Source organism: Solanum tuberosum, unplaced genomic scaffold (genome assembly GCF_000226075.1).
Source record: "Solanum tuberosum cultivar DM 1-3 516 R44 unplaced genomic scaffold, SolTub_3.0 scf00594, whole genome shotgun sequence".
Taxonomy (NCBI): Eukaryota; Viridiplantae; Streptophyta; class Magnoliopsida; order Solanales; family Solanaceae; genus Solanum; species Solanum tuberosum.
In genome coordinates this window covers 3662-11965 of record NW_006239510.1, presented here as the reverse complement: position 1 = coordinate 11965, position 8304 = coordinate 3662, and positions in this window count along the sequence as shown.

Genomic DNA, 8304 nt, shown 5'->3' with positions numbered 1-8304 from the left:
ACTTCTGAATGATTAGTATTTTCTTTTTTATTAGATTGACTATGACTTTGAGAGGCTAAAGTTGCTTTCGGTACTTGTGTAAAATACTTCTTCACTGAATATTGAGACTGAATCGTAAAATCAAAATTTAGTCAGAACTTACAAAAATTAAATATGCAATAAGGACCAAAACAAAATTATAGACAATGAACAAAAGTTTGAATCTCATAAATAAAAGTTAATATCCACTAAACAAATGTTGAATGTCCATAATAAACATATAAAATCAACAAATAAGCCCAAACAAATAAAATTATAACTTTCATAATCAGTGAATAGAATTGAAATTTTCATATGAAAAATAAAAAATTGTTAAGAGAAGTGAATATCCGAGTTCAATCAGCTAAATAAAATAGCACATCAACAAATACCAAAATGAAAGCATAGAATTTTGGAAAAAAAAAACAGAAAAGTAAACTTACAGAGGTTGCCATCACAAATGGAGCCTGAAGGAGAGAGTTAAATTAATCCACGGAGGACCACCACTTCTCCACCAGTGGCAGCAAGCAGCAACAACAACAGGGAGGCAGCAAACAGCAACAACAACAGGCAGCAGCAAGCAGCAAGCTTGGAAATAGGGTTAGAAATAGAAAGAGGATAGTCATATACGAACTAAATTTCCATTTTAAAGTTGGGCCAAGTGATTGTGTACTTTGTTTCTTTTTTATTGAATAAAAGAGCTCCAAGCTCAAATTTGATTAAAAAAATAAAAAGAAATTTTAAATATAAATTTTTTAATTAGTTATGACTTTAAAAACGGGGTCTATCTATATTTAATAAAAAAAACACTCAAAAGTTAAAACTGAAGCCAGCAAATTCGCTAAAAATTACAACAAAAAAATATGTTGTTGCCTGGAATCGATCCCGCGACCCAAAGCTCACTTAAGCAAAATCTTGAACCCCCTCAACCATTGGGCTACTCCTTTGATATATATTCAGGGGGTTCAATTTTAAATATATACATGTACATAAAAAAATCGATCTTATATATATAGTGTAATTTTTTTACCGAGGGGGTTCGGATGACCCCCCTGGAATGACTATACATCCGCCCCTGTTCCCAACTCATTATGGAGGACATAATAAATTTTTTTGAAAAAAAATAAATTGCGAGTGCTCCAGACGTCAGATCTATGTGCTAATACACACGAAAAATTGGTGAATTTGTGCAATTTTTAAAAAGGATCTGTAAATGCGGAAATAAGCGTTACAAAATGGTGTGAGTATATGAGAAAGTTACCCAACTCATTATGGAGGTCCTCATACAGTTTTTTGACAAAAAAAAATCGGATGGTCCAGGCACTCGATCCATCGGCTAATACACACGAAAAATCAGGAAATTTTGGTGGTTCTTAGAAAAGGGCTTGTAAATGGTGAAATTGGCATTAAAAATAGTGTGAGTATATGTGAAGGTTCTCCAACTAATTGTGGAGGTCTTCATAAAGTTTTTTAGAAAAAAATTTGGTGCTTCAGGCCCTGGATCTATGGGCTAATACACACGAAAAATCGTGAAATTTGGGTAATTCTTAAAAAAGGGCTGCTAGATACAGAAATGGGAGTTAAAAAATGGTGTGAGTATACGTGAAGGTTCCCAACTCATTACGGAGGTCCTCATACCATTTTTTGAGAAAAAATTTGGGTGCTCTAAGTGCTAGATCAATGGGCTAATACACACATAAAATTAGAGAATTTTGGCAGTTCTTAAGAAAGGGCATGTAATTGCGGAAATGGGCGATAAAAAAATGGAGTGAATATACGTAAAAGTTCCCCAACTCATTACGGAGTTCCTCATAAATATTTTTGAGAACAAAAATATCAGGTTCTCCGGGCGCCAGATCCATTGGCTATACACACGGAAAATCAAGAAATTCGGGCGTTTCTTAAAAAAAGGCTTGTTAATGCAGAAATTGCATTAAAAAAATGGCGTGAGTATACGTGAAGGTTCCCCAACTCATTACGAAAGTCCTCATAAAATTTTTGAGAAAAAGAATTTGGGTGCTCCGGGCGCCTGATCCACGTGCTAATACATACAAAATGGTGTGAGTATACGTGAAGGTTCTCCAGCTCATTACAGAGGTCGTCATAAAGTTTTTTGAAAAAAAAAATTTTGAACGCCAAATTCATTGCTAATACACACGAAAAATTGGGAAATTTGGGCGGTTCTTAAAAAAGGGCTTGTAAATGAGAAAATGGTCGTTAAAGATAGTGTAAGTATACATGAAGGTTCCCAACTCATTACGGAGGTCCTTTTAAAGTTTTTTGAGGAAAAAAAATTTAGGTAGTCCAAGCACCATATCCATGGGCAAATATACACGAAAATTCGAGAAATTTGGGGGTTCTTAAAAAAATGGATTGTAAATGTAGAAATGGGCGTTTAAAAGGGTCTGAGTATACATGAAGTTTCCCAACTCATTATGGAGGTCGTCATAAAATATTTTGAGAAAAATATTTTTGGTGCTTTGGACGCCTGATCCATGAGCTAATACACACGAAATATCTGGGAATTTGGATGGTTCTTAAATGAGGGTTTGTAAAAGCTGAAATGGGTGTTGAAAAAATGGTGTGAGTATATATGATAAGGTTCCCCAACGTGATATTGAGGGTGCTCCGGGCGCCAGATACATGCGCTAATACACATGAAAAATCAGAGAATTTGCGCAGTTCTTAAAAAAGGACTTGTTAATGTGGAAATGTGTGTTAAAAAATGGTGTGAGTATGCTTGAAGATTCCCCAACTCATTACAGAGGTCCTCATAAATTTTTTGAGAAAACAATTTTGTGTGCTTTGGGGTCCAAATCAATGGACTAATAATACATATGAAAAATTAGGGAATTTGGACGATTCTTAAAAACTGGCTTGTAAATGCAGAAAAGGGCGTTAGAAAAATGATGTAAGTATACGTGAAGGTTCCCCAACTCATTATTAAGGTACTCATAAAATGTTTTGAGAAATTTTTTTTGAGGGCTTCGAGTGCCTGATCCATGGCCTAATACACATGAAAAATCAGGGAATTTGGGTAGTTCTTAAAAAAGGGCATGAAAATGCGGAAATGGCGTTAAAAATGGTGTGAGTATACGTGAAGGTCCCCAACTCATTACGGATGTCCTCATAAAGTTTTTTTAGAAAAATATTTTGGGTGCTTTGGGCGCCTGATCCATGGACATTAACACAGGAATTATCAGGGAATTTGGGCAGTTCTTAAAAAAAGGCTTGTAAATGTGGAAATATGCATTAAAAATGGTGTGAGTATACGTGAAGGTTCCCAACTCATTACGGAGGTCCTCATAAAGTTTTTTGAGAAAATGTTTTTGGGTGCTCTGGGTGCTAGATCCATGGGCACACACGAAAAATCAGGGAATTCGGGTGGTTTTTAAAAAAAGGGCTTGTAAATGCGAAAATAGGCATTAAAAATAGTGTGAATATAAGTTCCCCAATCATTCTGGAGGTCCTTATAAAGTTTTTTGAGAAAAAATTCTCAGGTGCTCCGAGTGCCAGACCATGTGCTAATAAACATGAAAAATCGGGGGATGTGGGCGGTTTTTAAAAAAGGGCATATAAATGCGGAAATGTGCGTTAAAAAATTGGTGTGCGTATATGTGTAGGTTTCCCAACTCATTACAGAGGTCCACATAAAGTTTTTGGAGAAAATTTTTTTGGGTGCGCTAGGCGCGAGTTCCATGGGCCAATACACAGAAAAAATTGGTGAATTTGATCGATTTTTAAAAAAGGGCTTGTAAATGCTGAATGGGCGTTAAAAAAATTGTGTAAGTATACGCGAAGGTTCCCCAACTCATTACGGAGGTCCTCATAAAGTTTTTGAGAAAAATATTTCTGGTGCTCCGAGCTCCAAATCCAGAGGTAACACACGAAGAATCGGGGAATTCGGGCAGTTCTTAAAGAAGAACTTGTGTATGCGAAAACAGGCGTTCAAAAAATGGTATGAGTAAACGTGAAGGTTCCCCTACTCACTCCGGAGGTCCGCATAAAGGTTTTTGAGAAAAAAATTGTTTGGGTGCACCGGGCGCCTGATCCATGGGCTAATACACACGTAAAATTGGGAAATTCGGGCGGTTCTTAAAAAAGGGCTTGTAAAAGCAGAAATGACGTTAAAATAATGGTGTGAGTATACTTGAAGGTCCCCAACTCATTACGGAGGTTCTCATAAAGTTTTTTGAGAAAAATAGTTTGGGTGCTTCAGGCGCCAGATCCATGGGCTAATACACACGAAAAATCAGGGAATGTGGGCGGTTGTTAAAAAGGATCTTGTAAATGAGATAATGACGTTAGATATCGTGTGAGTATACGTGAAGGTTCCCCAACTCATTACGGAGGTTCTTATAAAACTTTTGAGAAAAAAAATTTAGGTTCTGCAGGTGCCAGATCAATTGGCTAATACACATGAAAAATTGGAAAATTTGGGCGGTTCTTGAAAAAGATCTTCTAAATGCAGAAATAGGCATTAAAAATGGTGTTAAGTATACGTGACGGTCCCCAACTCATTACAGAGGTTCTCATAAAGTTTTTGAGAAAAAAATTTAAGGTGCTCCGGGCGCCAGATCCATGCGCTAATAAACACGAAAAATCGGGGAATTTGGGCAGTTATTAAAAAAATGGCTTGTACATGCGGAAATAGAATTAAAAAATGGTGTGAGTATATGTGAAGGTACCCCAACTCATTACGGAGGTCCTCATAAATTTTTTTAAGAAAACAATTGTCGGTACTTCGGGTGTCAGATCCATGGTAATATACACACGAAAAATTGAAAAATTTAGGCGTTTCTTAAAAAAAGGGCTTGTAAATGCAGAAATCGGCGTTAAAAAAATTGTGTGAGTATATGTCAAGGTTTCCCAACTTATTACAGAGGTCCTCATAACGTTTTCTTTAGGAAAAAAATTCGGGCTCCAAGCGCCATATCCATAGGCTAATACACATGAAAAATAGGAGAATTTAGACGGTTCTTAAAAAATGGCTTGTCAATACGGAAATGACATTAAAAATGGTGTACGTATACGTGAAGGTTCCCCAACTCATTATGGAGGTCCGCAAAAAGTTTATGAGAATTTTTTTTTGGGTGCTTGCGGCTGATCCTTGGGCTAATACACACGAAAAACTGGGAAATTGGAGTAGTTCTTAAAATATGGATTGTAAATACAGAAATAGGCGTTATAAATTGGTGTGTGTATATGTGAAGGTTCCACAGCTCATTAAGGAGTTCCAAATAAATGTTTTTGAGAAAACAATTCCAAGTGCTTCAGGAGCCAGATCTATGGGCTAATACATATGAAAATTTGGGGAATTTGGGCGGTTCTTAAAAAAGGTCTTGTAAATGTGGAAATGGGCATTAAAAAAATGGTGTGAGTATACATAAAGTTTCTCCAACTCATTACGGAGGTCATTATAAAGTTTTTCTGAGAAAATAATTTCAGGTGCACCGATCGCCCGATCCATGGGCTAAATACACGAAAAATCTAGGAATTTGGTGGTTCTTAATAAATGGCTTATAAATGTGGAAATGGGAGTAAAGAAATAGTGTGAGTATACGTGAAGGTTCCCCAACTAATTACGGAGGTCCTCGTACAGTTTTTTGAGAAAAACATTCTGGGCGCTAGATCCATGGGTTAATACACATGAAAAATCAGGGAATTTGGGTGGTTTTTAAAAAAGGGCTTGTAAATGCGGAAATGTGCGTTAAAAAACTAGTGTGAGTATACGTGAATGTTCCTTAACTCATTACGCAGGTCGTCATAGGGTTTACGAGAAAAAAATTGGGTGCTCTGGGCGCCAGATAAATAGGCTAATACACACGAAAAATTAGAGAATTTGGGCGGTTCTTAAAAAAAGACTTGTAAATGCGGAAATGGGCATTAAAAATGATGTGAGTATATGTGAAGGTTCCCAACTTATTACGGAGGTCCTCACAAAGTTTTTTGAGAAAAGAATTTCGGTTGCTCTGAGCGCCAGATCCATTCGCTTATACACACAAAAAATCATTGAATTTAGGAGGTTCTAAAAAAAGGGCTTGTAAATGCGGAAATTGGCGTTAAAATTGGTGTGAGTATACGTGAAGGTACCCCAACTCATTACAGAGGTACTTATAAAGTTTTTAGAGAAAAAAACATATGGGTGCTCCAGGCGCCAGATGCATAGGCTAATAAACATGAAAGAATGGGGAATTTTTGCTGTTCTTACAAAAGGGCTAGTAAATGTGGATATGGGTATTTAAAAAATGGTGTGAGCATACGTGAATGTTTTCCAATTCACTACAAAGATCGTCTCAAAAACTTTCGGGTGCTCCAGACCCATGGGCTAATACATACGAAAATCATTGACTTTGGGTGTTTCTTAAAAAAAGGCTTGTAAATGTGGAAATGGGAGTTAAAAAATGGTGTGAATATACTTGAAGGTTCCCCAAATCATTACGGAGGTCCTCATAAATTTTTTTGAGTGCTCCAGGCACCAGATCCGTGGGTTAATACACACGACAAATCAGAAAATTTTAGTTGTTCTTAAAAAATGGCTTGAAAATGCGAAAATGGGCGTTAAAAAATGGTGTGAGTATGCGTGAAGGTTCCCCAACTCATTATAGAGGTCCTTATAAAGATTTTGAGAAAATAATTTCGGGTGCTACGGGTGCTAGATCCATGGGCTAATACACACGAAAAATCGGTGAATTTTGGCGGTTTCTTTAAAAATGACATGTAAATGCGGAAATGGGTGTTAAAAAATGGTGTGAGTATACGTGAAGGTTCCCCAACTCATTACGAAGGTCTTCATAAAGTTTTTTGAGAAAAAAATTGCTTACTCTGGGTGCCTGATCCATGGGTTAATATACACGAAAAAATTGAGAAATTTGGGCGGTTCGTAAAGAAGGGCTTGTAAATGCAGAAATGTGAGTTAAAAATAGTGTGAGTATACGTGAAGGTTCCCCAACTCATTACAGAGGTCCTCATAAAGTTTTTTGAGAAAAAAAATTTGGGTGCTCCGAGCACCAGATCCATGGGCTAATACACACGAAAAAATCAAGGAATTTGGGCGATTCTTAAAAAAGGATTTGTAAATGTTGAAATGGACATTAAAAAATGGTGTAAGTATACGTGAAGGTACCCCAAATCATTACGGAAGTCCTCATAGATTTTTTGAGAAAATCTTTTCGGGTGCTCCAAGTGCCAGATCCACGGACACGAAAAATCAGAGAATTTCGGCGGTTCTTAAAAAAGAGATTGTAAATGCGGATATGAGCGTTAAAAATGGTATGAGTATGCGTGAAGGTTCAATAACCCATTACGGAGGTCCTTTTAAAGTTTTTGAGAAAAACTTTCGGGTGCTCCGAGCGCCAGATCCATGGGCTACATACGAATAATTGGAGAATTTCACCGGTTCTTAAAAAAAGACATGTAAATGCAGAAATAAGCGTTAAAAAAATTGTGTGAGTTCACGTGAATTTTTCCCAACTCATTACGAAGGTCCTCATAAAGTTTGAGAAAATAATTTCGGGTTCTCCGGGCGCCAGATCCATAGGCTAATTGTAACATCCGGCAAATTGAAATAACTAAGAAGAGGTTTAGAATTTGAAAATTTTCATTTTGGAAAGGATTTGAAAATCTGGAAAATTTTGGCCAAGTATGGAAAAAGTGAGTTTTTGGCCAACTTTGAGCAATCATAACGTCCAGCTCAGGATGATTTAGGAGTAGTTCCAGCTATGGTTGTGAAGCTTGTGGATTGATCTTTCCAACGCCGCCGAGTTTGATCAATTCCGAGTTCGTATGAGTGAGTTATAGCCCTTTGAAAGTTGGGCAGTTGACAAGAAAATCCGTCCGGGAATCATTAAGGGCATTTTGGTCTTTTCCCTAGCTATTTCTTTTGAGGATATATTGTTGTGTTAGGCTGATATTTGGATCATTTTGTTCCATTTTAAGAGAGTGAAAGTTAGGGTTCTTGAGAGTGAAGAAGAGAAGAAGAAGAGAAGAAGGAGAAGAAGAAGAGGAAAAATCGAGGAGATCATCGTGGATTTTCGTCGGGGGTGATCCCTATCAAGGTATGTGAGCTTTTAGTGTTGGGTGATCCTTTCCCCCACACACCTAGCCCCTGTTGAGATTCTTGTTGAATTGGGACTTGTTTCCGGTTGGGATTTTTGAGTTGAAATCTGTTGAGTGTTGAGGGATTTCATGTTTCTAAGTGATTGGGGCTGGAACCCTTGAAGTTAGAGAGTTTAGAGTTGGTAACGTGAAGGAGAAAGTCGGGCAGCTTGCGAGGAGCACGTCCGC